Source organism: Schistocerca nitens, chromosome 4 (assembly GCF_023898315.1).
Source record: "Schistocerca nitens isolate TAMUIC-IGC-003100 chromosome 4, iqSchNite1.1, whole genome shotgun sequence".
In the NCBI taxonomy this organism is placed as follows: domain Eukaryota; kingdom Metazoa; phylum Arthropoda; class Insecta; order Orthoptera; family Acrididae; genus Schistocerca; species Schistocerca nitens.
Window position 1 is genome coordinate 866,661,087 of NC_064617.1, and position 27,201 is coordinate 866,688,287.

The window sequence follows — 27,201 nt, forward strand, 5'->3', positions numbered from 1 at the left end:
GTTACTGTTGGCAGTGCTTGACGGTCGCTGTCATCTGTAAATGAGATCTGCGTGGTCTTGATTTAGCTGGGGTTGTTCCTTCGCGTGCCCATCTCACAATCGGCACACATCTCACAGTCGGCTCTGGCAGTTTTAGAACGGTTGATATGTCCGTGATGGATCTGTTTCTCGGACGACCTCCAGTGACTTGTCCACGTTCGAAGTCATTGTGTTATCCTGACCGCCCCTTTCTGATGTTCATACTTCTCTGCTGACAACATAACTGTCCCCGCTTCCTATTATACTGGCAGGTCCGCCTGCAATTACGCATTACATAGTAGTTTATGGATACTTTTTATCACATAGTGTGGTATATACGCTGAGAAATTTTGAACAATCAATTTTACATGTTTCCTTAAATCCGTGCAGTATTGATACTGAGGACGATGATAGCGATGATGTACACTGATGCGCCAAAACATTCCGATCGAATGTTTAAAGTGACTTGCTCGTGAAAAGCAGAAGTATGAAAATTAAATGACAATAATCTCACACAAGCAAACCACAGAATTATATCAAATATTTGGGAAATTGAACAAATACCTGCAGAGTGGAAATGTACATTAATTCACCCTCTCCACAAGAAAAGTGCAAAAACCTATCCAAATAATTACAAGGGAATTTCACTGCTCCTTGTAATATACAAAATTATTTCACAGGCCCTGTTAAACAGACTAGAGGAACGAGCGGACCAGTTGATACGGGAGTACCAGGCAGGGTTTCGCAAAGGTCGATCTTGCATCGAACAGATATGGAACTTTTGCAAATGAGAAGATGTAGAAACACTGTGGTAATTTTTGTAGATTTTAAAAGACTTACGATTCAATAGATAGACAAAAATTATTTCACACCATAGAGGAGTTCAGGGTTGACAGGAAAACAAGGTCAATTATTCAACAGGCATTAACAGATACAACCTCCAAAGTTAAATTCATGTGAGAAACAACTTCAGAAGCTTTTCATATCCATACTGGTGTCCGCCAAGGAGATGGAAAGTCCCCTCTTCTGTTTAACATGGTTCTGGAAAAAAATTGTAAGGACATGGGAAAAGGAATATATGAGGGTGTGTACAAAAGGGGCCTGCTCGTGAAAAATTTAAAAAATCTAATATATATATACATATAATATCAAATTTTTGGTCATTTTATCACGAGCAGGTCCCTTTAAGCAGGCGATTGGAGTGTTTTGGGGCATGTTGTTGTTGTTGTGGTCTTCAGTCCTGAGACTGGTTTGATGCAGCTCTCCATGCTACTCTATCCTGTGCAAGCTTCTTCATCTCCCAGTACCTACTGCAACCTACATCCTTCTGAATCTGCTTAGTGTATTGATCTCTTGGTCTCCCTCTACGGTTTTTACCCTCCACGCTGCCCTCCAATGCTAAATTTGTGATCCCTTGATGCCTCACATGTCCTACCAACCGATCCCTTCTTCTAGTCAAGTTATGCCACAAACTTCTCTTCTCCCCAATCCTATTCAATACCTCCTCATTAGTTACGTGATCTACCCACCTTATCTTGAGCATTCTTCTGTAACACCACATTTCGAAAGCTTCTATTCTCTTCTTGTCCAAACTGGTTATTGTCCATGTTTCACTTCCATACATGGCTACACTCCATACAAATACTTTCAGAAACGACTTCCTGACACTTAAATCTATACTCGATGTTAACAAATTTCTCTTCTTCAGCAACGATTTCCTTGCCATTGCCAGTCTACATTTTATATCCTCTCTACTTCGACCATCATCAGTTATTTTACTCCCTAAATAGCAAAACTCCTTTACTACTTTAAGTGTCTCATTTCCTAATCTAATCCCCTCAGCATCACCCGATTTAATTTGACTACATTCCATTATCCTCGTTTTGCTTTTGTTGATGTTCATCTTATATCCTCCTTTCAAGACACTGTCCATTCCGTTCAACTACTCTGTCTCTGACAGAATTACAATGTCATCGGCGAACCTCAAAGTTTTTACTTCTTCTCCATGAATTTTAATACCTACTCCGAATTTTTCTTTTGTTTCCTTTACTGCTTGCTCAATATACAGATTGAATAACATCAGGGAGAGGCTACAACCCTGTCTCACTCCCTTCCCAACCACTGCTTCCCTTTCATGCCCCATGCCCCTCGACTCTTATAACTGCCATCTGGTTTCTGTACAAATTGTAAATAGCCTTTCGCTCCCTGTATTTTACCCCTGCTACCTTCAGAATTTGAAAGAGAGTATTCCAGTTAACGTTGTCAAAAGCTTTCTCTAAGTCTACAAATGCTAGAAACGTAGGTTTGCCTTTTCTTAATCTTTCTTCTAAGATAAGTCGTAAGGTTAGTATTGCCTCACGTGTTCCAACATTTCTACGGGATCCAAACTGATCTTCCCCGAGGTCCGCTTCTACCAGTTTTTCCATTCGTCTGTAAAGAATTCGCGTTAGTATTTTGCAGCTGTGACTTATTAAACTGATAGTTCGGTAATTTTCACATCTGTCAACACCTGCTTTCTTTGGTATTGGAATTATTATATTCTTCTTGAAGTCTGTGGGTATTTCGCCAGTCTCATACATCTTGCTCACCAGATGGTAGAGTTTTGTCATGACTGGCTCTCCCAAGGCCATCAGTAGTTCTAATGGAATGTTGTCTACTCCCGGGGCCTTGTTTCGACTCAGGTCTTTCAGTGCTCTGTCAAACTCTTCACGCAGTATCTTATCTCCCATTTCATCTTCATCTACATCCTCTTCCACTTCCATAATACTGTCCTCAAGTACATCGCCCTTGTATAAACCCTCTATATACTCCTTCCACCTTTCTGCCTTCCCTTCTTTGCTTAGAACTGGGTTGCCATCTGAGCTCTTGATATTCATACAAGTGGTTCTCTTCTCTCCAAAGGTCTCTTTAATTTTCCTGTAGGCAGTATCTATCTTACCCCTAGTGAGACAAGCCTCTACATCCTTACATTTGTCCTCTAGCCATCCCTGCTTAGCCATTTTGCACTTTCTGTCGATCTCATTTTTGAGACGTTTGTATTCCCTTTGGCCTGCTTCATTTATTGCATTTTCATATTTTCTCCTTTCATCAATTAAATTCAATATTTCTTCTGTTACCCAAGGATTTCTATTAGCCCTCGTCTTTTTACCTACTTGATCCTCTGCTGCCTTCACTACTTCATCCCTCAGAGCTACCCATTCTTCTTCTACTGTATTTCTTTCCCCCATTCCTGTCAATTGTTCCCTTATGCTCTCCCTGAAACTCTCTACAACCTCTGGTTTAGTCAGTTTATCCAGGTCCCATCTCCTTAAATTCCCACCTTTTTGCAGTTTCTTCAGTTTCAATCTGCAGTTCATAACCAATATATTGTGGTCAGAATCCACATCTGCCCCTGGAAATGTCTTACAATTTAAAACCTGGTTCCTAAATCTCTGTCTTACCATTATATAATCTATCTGATACCTTTTAGTATCTCCAGGCTTCTTCCAGGTATACAACCTTCTTTTATGATTCTTGAACCAAGTGTTAGCTATGATTAAGTTATGCTCTGTGCAAAATTCTACAAGGCGGCTTCCTCTTTCATTTCTTCCCCCCAATCCATATTCACCTACTATGTTTCCTTCTCTCCCTTTTCCTACTGACGAATTCCAGTCACCCATGACTATTAAATTTTCGTCTCCCTTCACTACCTGAATAATTTCTTTTATCTCGTCATACATTTCATCTATTTCTTCATCATCTGCAGAGCTAGTTGGCATATAAACTTGTACTACTGTAGTAGGCATGGGCTTTGTGTCTATCTTGGCCACAATAATGCGTTCACTATGCTGTTTGTAGTAGCTAACCCGCACTCCTATTTTTTTTATTCATTATTAAACCTACTCCTGCATTACCCCTATTTGATTTTGTATTTATAACCTTGTAATCACCTGACCAAAAGTCTTGTTCCTCCTGCCACCGAACTTCACTAATTCCCACTATATCTAACTTTAACCTATCTATTTCCCTTTTTAAATTTTCTAACCTACCTGCCCGATTAAGGGAACTGACATTCCACGCTCCGATCCGTAGAACGCCAGTTTTCTTTCTCCTGATAACAACGTCCTCTTGAGTAGTCCCCGCCCGGAGATCCGAATGGGGGACTATTTTACCTCCGGAATATTTTACCCAAGAGGACGCCATCATCATTTAATCATATAGTAAAGCTGCATGTCCTCGGGAAAAATTACGGCTGTAGTTTCCCCTTGCTTTCAACCGTTCGCAGTACCAGCACAGCAAGGCCGTTTTGGTTAATGTTACAAGGCCAGATCATTCAATCATCCAGACTGTTGCCCCTGCAACTACTGAAAAGGCTGCTGCCCCTCTTCAGGAACCACATGTTTGTCTGGCCTCTCAACAGATACCCCTCCGTTGTGGTTGCACCTGCGGTACGGCCATCTGTATCGCTGAGGCACGCAAGCCTCCCCACCAACGGCAAGGTCCATGGTTCATGGGGGGGTTTTGGGGCATATATGTCACTAATTATTGCCACCAAGAATAACTCCTAAAGTATGATAGCAGCCTAAAAGTTTTTGGGACATATGTTGCATGGGACAACGGGGGACATAATATGACGTTGGTGTTTTTTGTTGCTAGGTGGGGTCGTGTCAGAGACATGAAGGTCAACTTCTTTTTTTAAATGGGATGCTGTAGTTTGGCACTTATTTGTGATAGCGGCTATAGAGACGAATCGAATGGCTTGTAATAGTAAGGTCTTTGAAGCTCAACGAAGGTCAATAAGGTGACATGAACGTCCATTTACAGAAGGTGTTCGAGGTGATGACCATTGGTATCAATGCAGTGCTGCAATCTTCTTATCATGGATTGAGTGGTATTCCGTATCACATTGGCACTTATCGAAGTACATACTCTGACAACTCTCTCACGTATCTTCAGGTGTAGTCGGATGTCTTTATAAACAATGTCTTTTACGAATCCCCACAAGAAAAAATCCAGAGGCGTCAAGTCTCTCGAACGAGCCGCCCACGACACATCTCCTCCGCGTCCAATCCAACAATTTGGGAATTGTGCAAGTAATTTCTAGCCACAAGCGAAAAATGTGCCGGACATTCATCACGTTGATACCACATTCTGTTTCTTGTTCGTAAAGGTATTTCCTCCAACAACAGACCCAATGTTTCTTGCAGGAATGTGGTGTACTTTCTGTCTTTAAGATTTCCTTCGATGAAAGAGGGGCCTGTATTTCTGTCCTCCAGAATTCCACACCATCGACCACGGTTTTTGGGGTGCAATTTGTCGCAGCGAACATGCATTTTCAGTTACCCAATAATGCATGTTATGCAAATTAAATATTTCCATTGTTCGCGAATGTAGCCTCGTCAGTAAATAAAATCAAATTAATGAGTGTATCATACCTCTGAATCTGAAGTTGAGCCCATCAGCAGGATTCAAATCGACGCATACAATCCGTACCAGTTAATTCTTGGTGCCCATCGGCAGGATTCAATGCGACGCATACAATCCGTACCAGTTAATTCTTGGTGGAGACTGATATGGTAAGGATGATATTTATGGCGATGCAGAACGCGAACAACACTACTCCGGCTCATGCCAGATTCCCTTGCGATTTGACGCGAACTAACACAACGATCTCGAACCACAGTAGCAAGAGTACCAATTTCAGTTTCCTCGTTAGTAACTTTCCTTTCACGGATATGTTTTCGTTGCGTTAAATATCCAGTTGTTCTCAATTTATAATAAGCATATTTAAATGTACGACAAGTAAGGTCAGTACGTTGAGGATACCTTTCGGCGTATAAGTCTCTAACTCTCACTGAATTTAGTTAGAATTCTCCGTAAATGAGAAGCATATCGACTTGTTCTTCGAAGGAACACATCATTCACATTCGCTTGATTCTACGATACTAGTCTTACCGTTCCTGTCAGTGTTGTATTGCGAAACCGTCGAATGGTGTTTACGTATCAATGGCACGTAGACGGATACGCCGTATTCGGCGAATATTTGCTATGCACGATACACGAGAGATAATTGTCAGAGCATGTGCTTCGATAAGTGCCGAAATGATAAGGAATACCACTCAATTCATGATAAGAAGATTGCAGCACTTCATTGATACCAATGGTCATCATTTCGAGCATGTTCTGGAAATGGACTTTCATGCGACCTTTTTGACCTTTGTTGATCTTCAAAGACCGTACTGTTACACATAATTGCATTCATATCGATAGCTGCTATCAGAAAATAAGTGCCAAACTATAGCGACCCCACCTAGCAACAAAAAACCAACGCCATATTAATGCCCTCGTTGTCCCATGCAACATTTGTCCCACCAACTTCCCAGCTACTAGCATACCTTCGGAGTTTTTCTAGGTCGAAAAACTTAGTGACCCATCCTATATACTCTATAGGAAAGAGCATCTGATACCGATTACAAAACTGTATATTTTTTGGACATTTTCATTTTCCTATCTTCGTAAATTTAGTTTGAACGTAATGTTACAATGGTGTCATGCCCCTCTGTCATTTTAAAGTGCGTCAGAATACTTGATGTCTTCTTCATTTTCTTACTTTTTTTCAGGTTTTAGATATAGATAATAAACACATTTGTGCATTCTAGAAGGCGTATTTAGATGGCGGTGGCTTAGATGCGGCGAAGGATATTACGATATAAACTATTGATGATGTACAGCAACCAGCCAAAAATTGGCTTTACGTTACTTTATTCAAAAAGTACTGGCACTTTTTGAATAAAGTGATGTAAAATCAATTTGTGGCTGATTGCTGTGTACCAACAACAATTTATTTCATGCATCAGCGAATCTGAAACACGTGTGTTTCTTAGTTACTGCTATGTCGTTCTATTTCAGTATGTGTGTTTTCTGTTTTATAAATGCTGAAAATAATCCAAGGCAACCAGTTCAAAGAAACATCAAATCACATGCATCATTTGGTTCAACAATCACCTACAAAAACTGAGTGTACTGGCATAAAGTACACCCACATGCATTCCTCGCTCCATTTGTGGCAATGAAGCCCTAAAGAAAGGGATATGGCAAATACAAATCAGCTAATGAGATATCTCTACAGTCTGTCACCTAATCCTAACGACAGTTTCAACAGCTGTATAGGGAAGTGAACTTATTGGGATGACAATGTTGAGGATAAATGTAATTCATGTAGTAATAAATTTCAGTGATTCTGCAATTTCTAAGCACCGCGTTCTTAGAAAATTAAATATGCAAACTGGAAGGAATATGGTTTGAGCTCTAACTTTTATTGATCGTCTGCGAGTAACCGAAGGGAATAGAGCAGCAGAAACTGCTACCAAAGAGGCTAGGATCAATAAAAGAATGAAGAGAAAGAGAATGGCATAAAGAAACAGGTGACGAAAAGGAACATGCAACTTGAATATTCTAACACTGCATCATGGTAAGCTAATAAGTTCCTGAATTTTCTTTTGCGATTTACCAGAAATCTGAATTTTGATAGTGCAGATACAGTTTTCTCTTAAATAACTGAAGTTAAAATTGCGCCACATATCTGTGTGCCTGACCATCTCTAACTGTCTTATCTATGATTTCCAGAAAATCCTAAAATATGACAATGATGTGAGTGTTTTTTGTCTAAATTTTTGAGTGAATTTCTCGTAATAAGATAAATTTTGTATGTTCTTCAAAGATCAGTATCAGAAGAGGAAACTGGTGGCAAGCTATATATACTTCCCTGAATGTTGCCTGTAGCCTTATTGTTTATGTAAGCTGTGGAGCCAGTGGTACAAAAGTTCTGTTTTTTAGCATTTTATAAATATTGTAGTCAACATCGCAATTTTAAAAAAAATATGTAACTGACTTTGTCAGTAATACTTTGACTAAGAATCCGAAAAGTCTGTAGAAGTTTTTACCTCTATAGATCAGTAATACTGTGGGGGAGAAGAGAACGGTAAAAAGACAGCCCGTTGAGGGACGGGTCCCATTAGTATCGTATTGGTCCACCTTTGCAATACAGCAGAAATTCCACGTGCCATGGACGCAGACTTGGCACTGGTAGGGTTCCAGTGATATGTGGCTCCAGATGTCTGCCTACAGGTCACGTATTTCTCAAAAATTACCGGACGGTAGTTTGTAGGTCTGAAGCTGGAACATGGCAACGTTCCTGATGTGGTCCATCGAGTGCAGATCAGGCGAAACTGGTGGCCAACGCATTACTAATTATAGTATTTTGTATTTGTAACATTTGTTTTAGTACGAATGATGAGTGACTGTGCTTACATTAATGCCTAAGTGAATGGCTCCTGTTTTGTTATTGTTGACCATTCTATTTCTTGAAACCGGTGTTTAAAATGAAGTAATTTCTACGGCGTTGCTTGGAGGTAATAGCGATCTGACCAGCTTTGATATTTAAACTAAGTGTATCGTGAAACCCTTCCAACGGAACAGTTTTGCTATCCCAGGTGTTTTGGTATTATTTTTGTGGCGTTCTAAATTTACATATGTTTTGATTGGGGCAATATAGCCTGTAACTCATTTCGTTAGTCTTGCCTGCGATCAGTCTAACAGCAAATCATTACAAATTGCAGACCTTGCAAGCGGTAGGACTGACTTTAGTCTCCATGCTCAGTAGAAATATTTTATCTTGATACTACAGTTGTGACGACAGCTACCCATAAGCTTCCTTCAGTACCAGTTCGCGTAATACACTGCCAGAAATAAACATTAGTACACCTCTTTAGAGGCTTCCAATTCACCCAAGATTTATTGTTGCAACAGTGTGTATGGAGAACATGAAATGGTTGCATTTACAGATCAGTAACACAGGCGTTTCTGATATACCAGGTGTAGAACGATACCGAGACACCCACAGAGCGTAGCCTCCACGGTCAGGAGTGCAGGCGCTGACTATCAGAGGTGAGGGTATCATCTGGAGTGCCCCAGGGAAGTGTGGTAGGTCCGCTGTTGTTTTCTATCTATATAAATGATGTTTTGGATAGGGTGGATAGCAATGTGCGGCTGTTTGCTGATGATGGTGTGGTGTACGGGAAGGTGTCGTTGTTGAGTGACTGTAGGAGGATACAAGATGACTTGGGCAGGATTTGTGATTGGTGTAAAGAATGGCAGCTAACTCTAAATATAGATAAATGTAAATTAATGCAAATGAATAGGAAAAAGAATCCCGTAATGTTTGAATACTTTATTAGTAGTGAAGCGCTTGACACAGTCACGTCAATTAAATATTTGGGCGTAACATTGCAGAGCGATATGAAGTGGGACAGGCATGTACTGGCAGTTGTGGGGAAGGCGGATAGTCGTCTTCGGTTCATTGGTAGAATTTTGGGAAGATGTGGTTCATCTGTAAAGGAGACCGCTTATAAAACACTAATACGACCTATTCTTGAGTACTGCTCGAGCGTTTGGGATCCCTATCAGGTCGGATTGTGGGAGGACGTAGAAGCAATTCAGAGGCGGGCTGCTAGATTTGTTACTGGTAGGTTTGATCATCACGCGAGTGTTACGGAAATGCTTCAGGAACTCGGGTGGGAGTCTCTGGAGGAAAGGAGGCGTTCTTTTCGTGAATCGCTGCTGAGGAAATTTAGAGAACCAGCATTTGAGGCTGACTGCAGTACAATTTTACCTGCAACCAACTTATATTTCGCGGAAAGACCACAAAGATAAGATAAGAGAGATTAGGGCTCGTACAGGGGCATATAGGCAGTCATTTTTCCTTCTTTCTGTTTGGGAGTGGAACAGGGAGAGAAGAGGTACCCTCCGCCACGCACCGTATGGTGGATTGCGGAGTATGCATGTAGATGTAGATGTAGATATGGCATCCAGTCGACTGTACAAGTCACAAATTCTGTCCAGGGATACGTTATGCCACGCCTGCTCGTCCTGTTCACGTAGTTCTGTAAGAGTTGTTGGCTGACGAGTCGCACGAGGCATATCCCACAAGTGCTCGATTGCAGACAAGTTCAGATATCGTGCTGACCAGAGAAGTTGCTGCACGTCTAACAGAGGACATTGAGTCCCACAGGCAGTGTGTGGACGAGCATTATCCTGTGGGAACAACACATCACATTCCTGTTGCAATACCTGCAAAAGAACAGATCTAACAAAATTTTGTACGTATTGAGTACTGCTTAGCGTCCCTTCCAGAACCACCAAAGGTGAACGCGAGTAGTAGCTTATCGCAACCCAGACCATAAGGCCTGGGATGGAGCCAGTGTGTCTTGAAAGAACGCACTGTGCAAGACAGCACTCACCAGGTCTACGTCGTACACGAAAACAGCCATCACTAGAGTGCAGGCAGAATCTGCTTTCATCGCTGAAGACCACGGTGCACCATTCCATCTTCCAAGTGATCCTCTGGCGGCACCAGTCGAGCCATGCAGGTCGATGCAGTGGCGTTGAGTGGAAGACGGGCTAGAGGTGTGCTTGTCCGTAGTCCCACAGTTAATAACCGGTTCGCAACAGTTCGTGTTGAAATGTGTGGCCTCACAAGCTCCCGTATCTGTGCTGTGCTAGCTGTACGATCTGACACTGCTGTCGTTGGAACACGAACAATCCTAGCGAGCATCCGTGCTGCGTGGATGTCCACAACCCCATCCACGGTTGTGAGAATATCCACGTGACCACTGATACAAGCATCGTTGTAGAACTGACGCAGCACGTCCAACTTGTGAGGTAATTTTCCGAAAAGACCATCCAGCTACTTGGAAGGCTCAGTTGGCTGTAGGAAGCACGAGTGCGTCTCTGTGGCATGGTTGCCTGATTGCCTCAAAGTTTTGCACCACACTGACCCTTCTGGCTGTGTGCATTCCCTATTGAAGGGCAGACACAGATGCTGCACTTGTACATATGCCGCTACGTTTATCTGCTGGCGGGCGACGGTGAAACCATTATCAGAACATCTGCTATCTTCCAAGTGGCATATGCCGTCATCGGATAAAAATCAGCATCATCTTTCCCGGTAAACTACTTTTTTTCCGCCAGTGTATATTTCGGATTGAGTTCGTTGTTGCGTATGACACAGTTGGCAGGAAACTTTCAGTACTGCGAATTCCATTACACAGAGTCCGGAGAGACCAGTACCGTTGCATATTATACAATTGTGTTTAGACAGTGGACGTTCTGTTTCGTGGGTAACTTGCTTACACGTCGTGGAAAAGATACTTACGTGAGGAATCTGTAGAGGCTGAACATGATCTCTTGGCACAAATTCTCGCTCTCTGTTAACAGTTTGGACAACACCGTGGTTGTTTTAATGACTAAGACATAATTTTGTGCGCCAACGTCACGGATTCGTCAGGACGTAGAGCTTTGTTGCGTAGTTGCAAAAGGTGCACTGAGCGAAGCTGCGTATTGTCGAAGGCATTGGACACTCATTGTGAGAAGGTCAGGGTTCAAATCCCCATCCCACAAACAGAATCTAATTTTCGACATACCTCCTTATTGTTTAGTGCAATAGTCCTGGTGTTTTCTTTGAAAAAGTTAGGTCTGGTTACCTTCTCCATCCTTGTCCAATTTTCAAATTCTAAACAATTTACCCAGCATGCCCTGGATCTGAGACTGGAAAGGTAGCAATGAAATATGGGGTGTATTCGGAAACTTGTACTCCACATATAAAAATATCTTCCGAGAGGATAAACGTATATTGTGCTAGAAGCAAATTCTAATATCATCAACCAAATGTGAGGAAAAACTCTGTATGCGTTCCCAATTCATACAATTTAATGTCTCGTCGCTGCATTACGATTTATGTTTGAAAGATGTCTTCAGAGGGCAATAGGGGGCGTTCCTATAATACGTAATAAGGAAATACGGTTCTACCTGTCCTACCTTGAGCAGACATAATTTATCTCTTGAACTATGTGTCGGAGAAGTTTCTCAATTTTCGATGGGATTTGTTTATTCTCGTGGTGATTCAGAATTTGTTTGCTGTTGTGGCTGCTTATTTTTTAGATCTTACTCGGAAATGCTCTGTATAGCGTTCCTTTAATGTTTATGGATGTTGTGCCTTGTAATGTGCAGGGCACCGCCTGAACCGCGTTGTAATTGTTGTCTTTGAATAAAAGTTTCATTGCTGTTCATCTTATTGCCTATTTCCTTCAGTTACCTTCTGTACTATACTGTAGTAGTTCGTTTTGTGTGTGGGCCACGTTTTTAAGTTTAACAGATCACCCTGTTCCAGATTATCATTAAATTTCCTTGGTGGTTGTGGATCCTATATTACGTACGTTATCAGCAGAGATGAAGATATTTGGATCAGTAAAAGTTTAAAATGGTCTTGGAACCCGAAATCTAGGTCGTGTAAAATATAAGAAAAACGTCAGAACGAAGCCAAAATGTGGGTTTCGTTGAGTATAATAAAAAGCATTTTAATGACGCTGCTGGTAAAATATTTTCAGTGATCACTTTCCATGCTTTCGATGACGCGAATGGGTACGAATTCGATATGGTTCTTGGCTTCATCTTAACGCATAACAGTTTTACCCACCGCCACAGCAGTAATGGGTGGTTCCATGGAGGTGTGCTACCTACGTACAGAGTTAATAAGGTGCCCGACCAGAGCATACCTACATCCATACTTCGCAAGACCATGTAAAACGTGTGGCGGAGAGTCCTTCTTACAAGTATTAACAGTGTTCTGTTCCTTTTTTTAAACGTTGAATAACATGTAAGCTCTTTATGTTCTACCGATAGTTATCTATAGTTAGTTTTCGGCACGTTGGGCCAACTTCAGCAAACAACTGACTAGTGTAGGCAAGGAAAGCTGGTTCTTAGGTAACCAAACATTGCTGTTGTTGTTGTCTTTAGTCGAAGAAAGGTTTGATGCAGCTCTCCATACTACTCCATCATGTGTAAGCTTCTTAATCATCGAATAACTACTGCAACCTACATCTTTCTGAATCTGCTTACTGTATTTATCTCTTGGTCTCCCTGTACGATTATGTTACCCCCTACCCCCCCCCCCCCCCAACTACTTCCCCCAAATACTAAATTGGTGATCCCTTGACGTCTCAGAATGTGTCCTTCCAAACGATCCTTCTTTTGGTCAAGTTGTGTCTCCCAACTTCTGTTCAGTACTTCCTCATTGGTGAAATGATCGACTTATCTAATCTTCAGCACTCTCCTGTAGCACCACATTCCGAAAGCTTCTATTCTCTTTTTATCTAAATTGTTTGTCGTCCATATTTCACTTCCATAAAAGGCTACAGTCGAGACAAATACCTTCAAAAAAGACTTCCTAACAATCAAATCTATTTTCGATGTTAACAGATTTCTCTTCTTCAGAAATGCTTTTGTTGACATTGCCAGTCTACATTTTATATCCTCTCTACTTCGGCCATCATCAGTTACTTTGCTGCCCAAACGGCAAAATTCATCTACTACTTTGTCTCGTTTCCTAATCTGATTCCCTTGGGATCACCTGATTTAATTCGACTACATTCCATTATTCTCGTTTTTCTTTTGTCGATGTTCATCTTATTTACTCTTTTCAAAGCACTGTGCAATCCGTTCAAGTGCTCTTCCAAGTCATTTGCTATCTCTGACAGAATTGCAATGTCATCGGCAAACGTCAAAGATTTTATTTCTTCTTCCTGAAATTTAATTCCTACTCCAAATTTTTTTTTTTTTGGTTTCCTCTACTGCTTGTTCAACGTACAGATTTAATAACATTGGGGAATAGCCTAAAACCCTGTCTCACTCCTTTCTCAATCACTGCTTCCCTTTCATGTCCCTCGACTCTTATTTCTGCCGTCTGCTTTCTGTACAAGTTTAAGCAGCTTTCCGCTCCCTGTATTTTATCCCTGCTACCTTTAGAATTTCAATGAGAGTATTCCAGTCAACATTGTCGAAATGTTTCTCTAAGTCTACAAATGTACGTGTAGGTTTGCCTTTCCTTAATCTGTCTCCTACGATAAGTTGTAGAGTGATTATTGCCTCGCGTACTCCTATATTTCTCCGGAATCCAAACTGATCTTCCCAAACATTATAAACAAAGAATTATCTATTGTGTTTCATTCCTTTCTCACGATACCAGCGAGAGATATGTGATGGCAGCAGCAGATGTGTCAGTCATCCTAATCAATCATATCTCTAAACTTATTCAACAGAATTTATGAGAGAAATTCGCTTTCTTCCTAAGAATCTCGAGCACATTCATTACGCTTTGACCTGCACACTGCCTACGTATTATGATGTTCCTAGTGAGTCTGTCAGTTCTTTCGAGCTTTTGTCGTACCTCTTTGTTGAGGGCTCCAAATTCTCAGTCGCTGCTGTACTCTAGAAATGGTTGCACTTGCGTAATGTTTGAGATTTCCTTTAGACATGGACTATACTTTCGCAGAACCTATCGTTCAAATTTAAGCCTCCCACTCGGTTTCCGTGGTATTGATTTTGTGTGATCGTCTGGTTTCATACTTCTTCTCAGAACTACTCCTAAATATTTCAACGATGTGACGTGCCACACGTATTTACTGTTGATCTTGTAACACGATGCTATTTGTTAGTTCTCTTTGTTATGTATATGTGTGATCTCGCATTCATCGAATTTTAATGATGGCACTGATATTTTTAACTGAGTACTTAGTCTTTGTGCATTTTATCAAGATCATGGAACAACGATAGTTTCCACGTGTTCAAAAGACGCGATAGCTGATGTACGTTACAAGTGCGAGGGCAAAATAAATTGAATTATGCAGCTATAACAGTTAATGTGTCGTAAAATGGAGTGTACTGTTTATTAAATGACGTCTTCGATACACCATGAGCTGCACTGCAATCGTTTTATTTGCCAAAACCGGTTTTGCGGGTTTATAACCCATCATCAGTTGCATATTATGCACTTTTATAGCATGACATGTTGAGCGGCTCTAGGCGCTAAAGTACAGAACCACGCTGCTGCTACGGTCGCAGGTTCGAATCCTGCCTCGGGAATGGATGTGTGTGATGTCCTTAGGTTAGTTAGGTTTAAATAGTTCTACGTCTAGGGGACTGATGACCTCAGATGTTAGGTGCCATAGTGCTTAGAGCCATTTTTTCACATGTTTGTCCGTCAATATGGTAGGATGTGAAATATGTCCTATAACGTAGTACATAATTTGTCATGTACGTTATTGCTGTGCAATTTTAGGCAGTGGCAGTTCTTGATAATGTTAGACACAACAAATGGCTCTGAGCACTATGGGACTTAACATCTGAGGTCATCAGTCCCCTAGAACTACTTAAACCTAACTAACCTAAGAACATCACACACATCCATGCCCGAGGCACGATTTGAACCTGCGACCGTAGAAGTAGCGTGGTTCTGTACTTTAGCGCCTAGAACCGCTCGGCCACAGCGGCCAGCTTAGACACAACAGTATATTACTTTTGTACGCTAATAATTACTATTGTATTTTGTTACCTTGCTCTCTTAACAACTTCCCATTGTAGTTTAACAGACTGCACCGGCTTTAAAGCTTTAAACAGAGTTGTTAAATCCCCAATTCCATCATGGCAGCAAGACAAAACACGAACGACCTACAACTTGGTCAGCATACTGTGTTTACTTGAAAATATCCCTGCGCTGTGGGAAAGAATCTTAGTATTTTGTGAAGCTGTACTACTTGTTCCTACGTGCCGGTGGTAATCTATTCCGGTCGTCGTGTCTCAACACACGATCAGCTGCTTTTCCGTAAACAACTCAGCAGCACGCGGCGTAATGGCAGGCGAGCCGTTCCGAACTAATTCAGACGCGTTGCATAGCCGAGCGGCCATTGAGACACGGGACTCGCTTCCGTGGGGCGTCGGTTGGGGGGGGGGGGGGGGGGGGGGAAGCCGGTTCATATCTCTGTTCAGCGATGTTCACCCCTCAAGCCTCAAGCGGATGAGAGACAAGTTTTTGCCGCATGCCTTGTAAATTGGCAAATCAATTATACGGAGATGGCAGTACAGAGCCTAATATTCGTTATGTTACTTAGCTACCAGTTCAAGTAGGTGTCGAAAAACTTTAAGATACTACATTGTACCAGTTACAAAATCCATAGTTGCTTCAGTATGTTGCTATGCAAAAATTTTGTCTAGGTGCGCTTATGATCCGCGTACTGACGGTACCGTACAGACTTAATTATGGATGTAGACGGAATGTGTTAGGTTGGCTTTAGGAAAGGGTAAGGCACCAGAGAGGCCGTTCTGACGTTGCGATTGATAATGGAAGCAAGATCAAAGAAAAATCAAGAGACGTTCGTAGGATTTGTCGACCTAGAAAAAGTGCTCGATAATGTAAAATGACGCAAGATGTTCGAAATTCTGAGAAAAATAGGGATAAGCTATATGGAGAGACGGGTAATATACAGTATCTACAAAAACCAAGAGGGAATAATAAGAGTGGACGACCAAGAACGAAATGCTCTGTTTAAAAGGGTGTAAGACAGGGATGTAGTCTTTCGCCCATAGTGTTCAATCTGTGCATCTAAGAAGCAATGATGGAAATAAAAGAACGGTTCGCTGATGACATTGCTATCCTGAATGAAAGTGGAGGAGAACTGCAGGATGTGCTGAACTGAATGAACAGTCTAATAAATACAGAATATGGATTGAGAGTTAGTCGTAGAAAGACGAAAATAATGAGAAGTAGCAGACATGAGAACAGGGAGAAACTTAACATCTGAATTGACGGTCACGAAGTAGATGAGGTTAAGGAATTCAGCTGCCTAGGCAGGAAAATAAGCGATGACGGACGGAGCAAGGAGGACATCAAAAGCAGGCTACAACTGGCGAAAAACGAATCTCTGGCCAAGAGATGTCCACTAGTATCAAACATAGGCCTTAATTTGAGAAAGAAGTTCCTGAGAATGTACGTTTGAGGCACATCATTGCATTTTATGGTAGTGAACCACGGACTGTGGGAAAACAGGAACTGAAGACAGTCAGAGCATTTCAGATGTGGTGCTACAGGCGAATGTTGAAATTAGGTGAACTGATAAGGTAAGGATTGAGGAGGTTCTGCGTAGAATCGAAGATATATGTGGATAACACTGACAAGAAGAAGGGACAGGGTGGTACGACATCTGTTAAGACATGAGGAAATGACTTCCATGGTACTAGAGGGAGCTGCAGAAGGCAAAAACTGTAGAGGACGAAAGAGACTGGAATGCATCCAGCAGATAATTGAGGACTAGGTTGTAAGTGGTTCTATGAGATGAAGAGGTTGACACAGGAGAGAAATTCGTGGCGGGCCTCATCAAACCATTCAGAAGACTGATGACTAAAAAACATAAAAAATTATAAAATAGTTTGTCCATTCATGGAATACAGAATCTTGGCGATTTTTGCCTGTTATTGATATCGACATGCCCTACCGGTGAGATACCTGTCCCAGGGGTTAGAAGACTTTCGACAATTTGACGTTTGAAGTCGGATAACAAATGACTAGAGAAATATTTTTGTGTTACAAAATACATACAAATAATCAATTTTCCGAATTTTTTTTCTTTGGTAGTACTGTGAAACCTTGCTTCTTCCCAAGTTCCATGATTCCAGACCAGCAGTAAGAACCCTATAGGTATTGATCAGTGAATTCGCGAGAGTCAAAATACATGGCATTAATGGTCATATCTTCTGGGTACATTAACTTAAAAGATTACATTTATTACACCGCCAAGAGGCTATTTGTCCATAGTAAGTGAAGTAGATTTCAACTTCATATGTCCACCCGTTCTGGAGCAGAAGGGTTCTAAACAGAAGGCGGACAGATAGATAGTCTGACAACAGGTGACAAAAGGAGTTATTTTTCGTGTGATGCAATTAAAAATTTACAATTTTCGAGATTTTTCATTTTGTTGTACTGTGGAACCTCGCTTCTAGTCAAATATCATGATTGTAAGTAAAAGGGCGGTATTCTTAAAGCTTTGATCAGTGAGTTTGCGAGTATTAAAATAAGTGACATAAATGGTCGTATCTCCTGATTCATTGTCTTAGAAGCTTCGGTTTATTTTCACTGCCAAAGGACAGTAGACCTTAATAAGTGACATAAATTTGAACGCGATACGTCTACCTACTCCAGAGAAAAATAGTTGTTAACAGACATACATACGGGTTACAAAGTGAGCCAATGACTGTTCCGTTTTTACCGATTTAGGCAAGGAACCCTAAAAAGATACAAGTGTTATAAATACGGTAAATTGCTTGACCTTTTACGGACTATCATTGCCAACTTCGTTTCAATCCCTAAAACCGTTTACGTAATATTCGGATGTAAAAGTATTAGATACATTGAAATTTTACACAATCTTTCGCGTATGTAAAATTTTGAAGTTCTACATGAGTTAAACATATGTTATAATTCTAAATGTACTTTTAGCACTCAGCTTGTCCATTTAAATGAAGCGAGATGAAGTACTTTATAGCACCAGATGTACGCTGAGAGTCAAAGTACATGGCATTAATGGTCATACCTTCTGGGTGCATTAACTTACAAGATTACATTTATTACACCACCAAGAGGCCATTGTCCATAGTAAGTGAAGTAAATTTCAACTTCATATGTCCACCCGTTCTGGAGCAGAAGGGTTCTAAACAGAAGGCGGACACCAATGTGTAAATATGACTGTAAGAATTTTTTGAAGAACATTGTATTTTTGATGATGTTTGAGCTCTCAGAAAGTTTCTTAAAAAACTTCAAAGCAATGATAAGTGTGTTCTTATGGGGTATAGAACTGGTCTGAATTACGTGGAGGCTTTTTTCACTCTTGTATTACATCACCGTTCCTTTGCAGTCTTTTGTATTGGTTAATGAAATGTACTTTAAACAATAGGAGTGCTTCTACGATGTAAATATACGACAGGGGAAGTATATTTCGTACGTTTGTATGATTTGCTCATCTTACTCCAGCTCATTACTCTAATGGCCTTCTCCTGCATTGTAAAGAGAGAGAGAGGAGGAGAGTTTAGTGTTTAACGTCCCGTCGACAACGAGGTCATTAGAGACGGAGCGCAAGCTCGGGTTAGGGAAGGATGGGGAAGGAAATCGGCCGTGCCCTTTCAAAGGATCCATCCCGGCATTTGCCTGAAGCGATTTAGGGAAATCACGGAAAACCTAAATCAGGATGGCCGGAGACGGGATTGAACCGTCGTCCTCCCGAATGCGAGTCCAGTGTGCTAACCACTGCGCCACCTCGCTCGGTGCATTGTAAAGTACTGAGTGTTGTGGGGAGTTTCCCTAGAATATTACAATTTAGGCGTGACTGAATGTAGCAAGTATTCATGTTCCTATACTCATGTAAGGTTTCATAGCTCTTAAGAGACAGCAACCTCTATTTAGCTCAGCATTAACGTATTTTTAACCCATTTTAGGTCATGCTGCAGCATTAAGCCTACGAATATACATAAACTGTAATAAGAAATCTTAAAAACCGCAATAATAAAACGTGAACAACGCTGTGAAATATATTTGTCTCATTAACGAGAGAAGTACTTTTTTTTTAAAAAAAAGAAGGTAAAATTAGGAACGAAAGAAAAATATTGCGTCGGTAACTATAAAAGAAAAAACAAAGCATAGTATTTTCAGCATAGTTCGGATGCGTGACAAAAATACTGGAGCACGTTGAATAAAAGGTCGCAGTTGTTCGATTGGAAGCAAAAAACGAGAAATGAGTGCGTATAGATGAGAAATGGAAACCGTTAAAGGCTAGAAAGAACCATAGCAGAATAGTATAATACCTCAAATTAATCCGTGAAATGAGCTCGAAAATACTCGGGTGTGCAGTTCATAGAATAACGGAGAAAATGGTACCCTGAAAAAATGAAAGGTTATTTCAGGAATAAAGATGTTTTTCCCTTGTTCCGACAGCGACCCGAAATTGGTTTGAAAACAAAAGTAGTTTGCCCACACTTGGCTACGAGCGTCGCCTGCCTTGCGCTCACCTGGTGCTACTGACGCTGACGCTGACGCTGAAAAGACGAGCCTATCCTTGGCTCGATTGGCTCGAGGTGGTTCAGTTGGTGCTACTGGTGTTGGCGCCGTCGTTGCAGCTGCGAGCGCTGACTGCTAACAGCTGACAGCTGACTGCTGACTGCAATCGCGGCGCCGCCCGCACTTGCCGCTCACGTGGTTGCCACCGCCAATGGCCTTCTGCGAAGCGCCGTTATCGTTACCTCCAAACAACAGCGGCGCATCCGTAAGCACCGTATGCGTCTTCGGTGCGATTAGAAATGAAGAGGCGATATTAGAGCCGAAGTGCAGTAACTTTCGACCGGGAACTTGTAGGAAGTCAGAGAGATTTAAAATTATGCTCGTGATATCCCGGGCCGGCACTGCTGATTACAAAATACCTGTGCATCCTAAACGTCTCATGACGCTATCTTCAACGCGATAGTCAGCTTTGGAACATACACTGAAGAGCCGAAGAAACTGGTTGTTGTTGTTGTGGTCTTCAGTCCTGAGACTGGTTTGATGCAGCTCTCCATGCTACTCTATCCTGTGCAAGCTTCTTCATCTCCCAGTACCTACTGCAACCTACATCCTTCTGAATCTGCTTAGTGTATTGATCTCTTGGTCTCCCTCTACGATTTTTACCCTCCACGCTGCCCTCCAATGCTAAATTTGTGATCCCTTGATGTCTCAAAACATGTCCTACCAACCGATCCCTTCTTCTAGTCAAGTTGTGCCACAAACTTCTCTTCTCCCCAATCCTATTCAATACCTCCTCATTAGTTACGTGATCTACCCACCTTATCTTCAGCATTATTCTGTAGCACCACATTTCAAAAGCTTCTATTCTCTTCTTGTCCAAACTGGTTATTGTCCATGTTTCACTTCCATACATGGCTACACTCCATACAAATACTTTCAGAAACGACTTCCTGACACTTAAATCTATACTCGATGTTAACAAATTTCTCTTCTTCAGAAACGATTTCCTTGCCATTGCCAGTCTACATTTTATATCCTCTCTACTTCAACCATCATTAGTTATTTTGCTCCCTAAATAGCAAAACTCCTTTACTACTCTAAGTGTCTCATTTCCTAATCTAATCCCCTCAGCATCACCCGATTTAATTTGACTACATTCCATTATCCTCGTTTTGCTTTTGTTGATGTTCATCTTATATCCTCCTTTCAAGACACTGTTCATTCTGTTCAACTGCTCTTCCAAGTCCTTTGCTGTCTCTGACAGAATTACAATGTCATCAGCGAACCTCAAAGTTTTTACTTCTTCTCCATGAATTTTAATACCTACTCCGAATTTTTCTTTTGTTTCCTTTACTGCTTGCTCAATATACAGATTGAATAACATCGGGGAGAGGCTACAACCCTGTCCTTTCCCAACCACTGCTTCCCTTTCATGCCCCTCGACTCTTATAACTGCCATCTGGTTTCTGTACAAATTGTAAATAGCCTTTCGCTCCCTGTATTTTACCCCTGCCACCTTCAGAACTTGAAAGAGAGTATTCCAGTTAACGTTGTCAAAAGCTTTCTCTAAGTCTACAAATGCTAGAAACGTAGGTTTGCCTTTCCTTAATCTTTCTTCTAAGGTAAGTCGTAAGGTTAGTACTGCCTCACGTGTTCCAACATTTCTGCGGAATCCAAACTGATCTTCCCCGAGGTCCGCTTCTACCAGTTTTTCCATTCGCCTGTAAAGAATTCGCGTTAGTATTTTGCAGCTGTGACTTATTGAACTGATAGTTCGGTAATTTTCACATCTGTCAACACCTGCTTTCTTTGGGATTGGAATTATTATATTCTTCTTGAAGTCTGTGGGTATTTCGCCTGTCTCATACATCTTGCTCACCAGATGGTAGAGTTTTGTCATGACTGGCTCTCCCAAGGCCATCAGTAGTTCTAATGGAATGTTGTCTAATCCCGGGGCCTTGTTTCGACTCAGGTCTTTCAGTGCTCTGTCAAACTCTTCACGCAGTATTTTATCTCCCATTTCATCTTCATCTACATCCTCTTCCACTTCCATAATACTGTCCTCAAGTACATCGCCCTTGTATAAACCCTCTATATACTCCTTCCACCTTTCTGCCTTCCCTTCTTTGCTTAGAACTGGTACACCGGCCTAATATCGTGTAGGGCCTCTTCGATCACGCAGAAGTGCCGCAAAACGACGTGGCATGCACTCGAATAATGTCTGAAGCAGTGCTGGAGGTAAATGACACCATGAATCCTGCAGGGCTGTCCATAAATGCGTAACAGTAAGAGGAGGCAGAGATCTCTTCTGAACAGCACGTTGCAAGGCATCCCAAATACGCTCAATAATATTCTTCTCTGTGAAGTTTGGCGGCCGGTGGAAGTGTTTAAACTCAGAAGAGTGTTCCTAGAGCTGGTTTGTAGAAATGCTGGACGTGAAGGTTGTCGCATTGTCCTGATGGAATTGCCCAAGTCTGTCGAAATGCACAATGGACACGAATGGATGCAGGTGATCAGACAGGATGCTTACGTACGTGTCACTTGTCAAAGTCGTATCTAGACCTATCACGAGTCCCACATCACTCGAACTGCACACGTCCCCATTACAGAGTCTCCACCAGCTTGAACAGTCCCCTGCTGACATGAACGGTCCATGAACTCGTACACGTCCATCCGCTGGATGCAATATGAAACGACACTCGTCCTACCAGGCAACATATTTAAAGCCGTCAACAGTCGAATGTCTTTGAAGACGGGCCCAGTCGAGTCGTAAAGCTTTGTGTCGTGCAGTCATCATGGGTCGACGAGAGGGCCTTTGGCTCCGGAAGCCCATATCGTTAATGTTTCGTTAAATCGTTCGCACGCTGACACTTTGTTGATGGCCCAGCATTAAATTCTGCAGAAGGAAGGGTTGTACTTCTGTCACTTTCAACGATTCTCTTCAGTCGTCGTCGGTTCCGTTCTTGCAGGATCTTTTTTCCGGTCGCAGCGATGTCGAAGGTTTTATGTTTTACCGGATTCCTGCTATTCACGATACACTTGTTAAATGATCGTACGGGAAAATCCTCACTTCATCGCTACGTCAGTGTTACTGTGTCCCATCGCTTGTTCGCCGAGCATAATACCGTGTTGAAACTCACTTAAATCTTGATAAACTGCCATTGTTGCAGCAGTAACAGATCTACCAACTGCACCAGGCACTTGTTGTCTTATATAGCAGTTGCCGACCGCAGCGCCATAGTCTGCCTGTTTACATATCTCTGTATTTGAATACGTATGCGTATACCAGATTCTCTGGCGCTTCAGTGTTGTTGTTGTTGTTGTTGTGGTCTTCAGTACTGAGACTGGTTTGATGCAGCTCTCCATGCTACTCTATCCTGTGCAAGCTTCTTCATCTCCCAGTACCTACTGCAACCTACATCCTTCTGAATCTGCTTAGTGTATTGATCTCTTGGTGTCCCTCTACGATTTTTACCCTCCACGCTGCCCTCCAATACTAAATTTGTGATCCCTTGATGCCTCAGAACATGCACTACCAACCGATCCCTTCTTCTAGTCACGTTGTGCCACAAACTTCTCTTCTCCCCAATCCTATTCAATACCTCCTCATTAGTTACGTGATCTACCCACCTTATCTTCAGCATTCTTCTGTAGCACCACATTTCAAAAGCTTCTATTCTCTTCTTGTCCAAACTGGTTATTGTCCATGTTTCACTTCCATACATGGCTACACTCCATACAAATACTTTCAGAAACGACTTCCTGACACTTAAATCTATACTCGATGTTAACAAATTTCTCTTCTTCAGAAACGATTTCCTTGCCATTGCCAGTCTACATTTTATATCCTCTCTACTTCGATCATCATCAGTTATTTTGCTCCCCAAATAGCAAAACTCCTTTACTACTTTAAGTGTCTCATTTCCTAATCTAATCCCCTCAGCATCACCCAATTTAATTGGACTACATTCCATTATCCTCGTTTTGCTTTTGTTGATGTTCATCTTATATCCTCCTTTCAAGACACTGTCCATTCCGTTCAACTGCTCTTCCAAGTCCTTTGCTGTCTCTGACAGAATTACAATGTCATCAGCGAACCTCAAAGTTTTTACTTCTTCTCCATGAATTTTAATATCTACTCCGAATTTTTCTTTTGTTTCCTTTACTGCTTGCTCAATATACAGATTGAATAACATCGGGGAGAGGCTACAACCCTGTCTCACTCCTTTCCCAATCACTGCTTCCCTTTCATGCCCCATGCCCCTCGACTCTTATAGCTGCCATCTGGTTTCTGTACAAATTGTAAATAGCCTTTCGCTCCCTGTATTTTACCCCTGCCACCTTCAGAACTTGAAAGAGAGTATTCCAGTTAACGTTGTCAAAAGCTTTCTCTAAGTCTACAAATGCTAGAAACGTAGGTTTGTCTTTTCTTAATCTTTCTTCTAAGATAAGTCGTAAGGTTAGTATTGCCTCACGTGTTCCAACATTTCTACGGAATCCAAACTGATCTTCCCCGAGGTCCACTTCTACCAGTTTTTTCCATTCGTCTGTAAAGAATTCGCGTTAGTATTTTGCAGCTGTGACTTATTACACTGATAGTTCGGTAATTTTCACATCTGTCAACACCTGCTTTCTTTGGGATTGGAATTATTATATTCTTCTTGAAGTCTGTGGGTATTTCGCCTGTCTCATACATCTTGCTCACCAGATGGTAGAGTTTTGTCATGACTGGCTCTCCCAAGGCCATCAGTAGTTCTAATGGAATGTTGTCTACTCCCGGGGCCTTGTTTCGACTCAGGTCTTTCAGTGCTCTGTCAAACTCTTCACGCAGTATTTTATCTCCCATTTCATCTTCATCTACATCCTCTTTCATTTCCATAATATTGTCCTCAAGTACATCGCCCTTGTATAAACCCTCCATATACTCCTTCCACCTTTCTGCCTTCCCTTCTTTGTTTAGAACTGGGTTTCCATCTGAGCTCTTGATATTCATACAAGTGGTTCTCTTCTCTCCAAAGGTCTCTTTAATTTTCCTGTAGGCAGTATCTATCTTACCCCTAGTGAGATAAGCCTCTACATCCTTACATCTGTCCTCTAGCCATCCCTGTATAGCCATTTTGAACTTCCTGTCGATCTCATTTTTGAGACGTTTGTATTCCTTTTTGCCTGCTTCATTTACTGCATTTTTATATTTTCTCCTTTCATCAATTAAACTCAATATTTCTTCTGTTACCCAAGGATTTCTATTAGCCCTCATCTTTTTACCTACTTGATCCTCTGCTGCCTTCACTACTTCTTCCCTCAGAGCTACCCATTCTTCTTCTACTGTATTTTTTTCCCCCATTCCTGTCAATTGTTCCCTTATGCTCTCCCTGAAACAACCTCTGGTTCTTTCAGTTTATCCAGGTCCCATCTCCTTAAATTCCCACCTTTTTGCAGTTTCTTCAGTTTCAATCTGCAGTTCATAACCAATATATTGTGGTCAGAATCCACATCTGCCCCTGGAAATGTCTTACAATTTAAAACCTGGTTCCTAAATCTCTGTCTTACCATTATATAATCTATCTGATACCTTTTAGTATCTCCAGGCTTCTTCCAGGTATACAACCTTCTTTTATGATTCTTGAACCAAGTGTTAGCTATGATTAAGTTATGCTCTGTGCAAAATTCTACAAGGCGGCTTCCTCTTTCATTTCTTCCCCCCAATCCATATTCACCTACTATGTTTCCTTCTCTCCCTTTTCCTACTGACGAATTCCAGTCACCCATGACTATTAAATTTTCGTCTCCCTTCACTACCTGAATAATTTCTTTTATCTCGTCATACATTTCATCTATTTCTTCATCATCTGCAGAGCTAGTTGGCATATAAACTTGTACTACTGTAGTAGGCATGGGCTTTGTGTCTATCTTGGCCACAATAATGCGTTCACTATGCTGTTTGTAGTAGCTAACCCGCACTCCTATTTTTTTTATTCATTATTAAACCTACTCCTGCATTACCCCTATTTGATTTTGTATTTATAACCTTGTAATCACCTGACCAAAAGTCTTGTTCCTCCTGCCACCGAACTTCACTAATTCCCACTATATCTAACTTTAACCTATCTATTTCCCTTTTTAAATTTTCTAACCTACCTGCCCGATTAAGGGAACTGACATTCCACGCTCCGATCCGTAGAACGCCAATTTTCTTTCTCCTGATAACAACGTCCTCTTGAGTAGTCCCCTCCCGGAGATCCGAATGGGGGACTATTTTACCTCCGGAATATTTTACCCAAGAGGACGCCATCATCATTTAATCATACAGTAAAGCTGCATGTCCTCGGGAAAAATTACGGCTGTAGTTTCCCCTTGCTTTCAGCCGTTCGCAGTACCAGCACAGCATGGCCGTTTTGGTTAATGTTACAAGGCCAGATCAGTCAATCATCCAGACTGTTGCCCCTGCAACTACTGAAAAGGCTGCTGCCCCTCTTCAGGAACCACATGTTTGTCTGGCCCCTCAACAGATACCCCTCCGTTGTGGTTGCACCTACGGTACGGCCATCTGTATCGCCGAGGCACGCAAGCCTCCCCACCAACGGCAAGGTCCATGGTTCATGTTGTCTTATAAAGCAGTTGCCGACCGCAGCGCCATAGTCTGCCTGTTTACATATCTCTGTATTTGAATACGTATGCGTATACCAGATTCTCTGGCGCTTCAGTGTTGCATAGAGTCAAATCTATTGAGACTGATATGTTATCGGACCAAGCTGAGAACAACGCACGGTAATGGCCTAACGATAAGACTCTCCGTAGCTTTCATGTCCACTCCCGTTGGGGCCTTGTTTGTGCTTTTAGGATTGCCCAGATATTCTTCATGGTGTGAATTCGACAAGTCATTGGTAGTTTTCTAGAATCTGCGACAGTAAATGTCTATGCACACGTCATACGGTTCCCGTAAATTACTCCCGATGGCGTCCCAGATGTTTTCTATCGTATTCGTATCAGGTGAAGAACGACAAAAACATCAGCACGAGTTCCTCAAACCACTGTGGCACAATTCTAGCCTGGAGACACGAAGAGTCATCCTGCTGGAAGATGCCGTCACCATCTGGAAATACACCCAGCGTGGAGCAATGCAGGTGGTCTACACTAATGTTCTTGTAGTCCATAGGTGTCATGCTGTCTTCGACTACTACCACAGGTCCCATGCAAACACATGTGAATGTCATAGATAGTATAATAACACACATAGTACAGGATTGTCTACCTCGTGTAACAAACAACAA

The 27,201-nt window shown here is 41.7% G+C and overlaps 1 protein-coding gene across 1 annotated transcript in view; it reads right to left on the reverse strand.

The window, feature by feature from the left end:
* The window catches only part of LOC126253337 (proton-coupled amino acid transporter-like protein pathetic), a 154,277-nt gene extending 134,204 nt beyond the window's left edge, over positions 1–20,073 (reverse strand). Inside the window, exon 1 of the mRNA XM_049954602.1 lies at positions 19,942–20,073. The gene's annotated coding sequence lies outside the window, so the exon portion shown is untranslated. The remainder of the gene's footprint in view (positions 1–19,941) is intronic.
* Between the last annotated feature and the right edge of the window lie 7,128 nt (positions 20,074–27,201).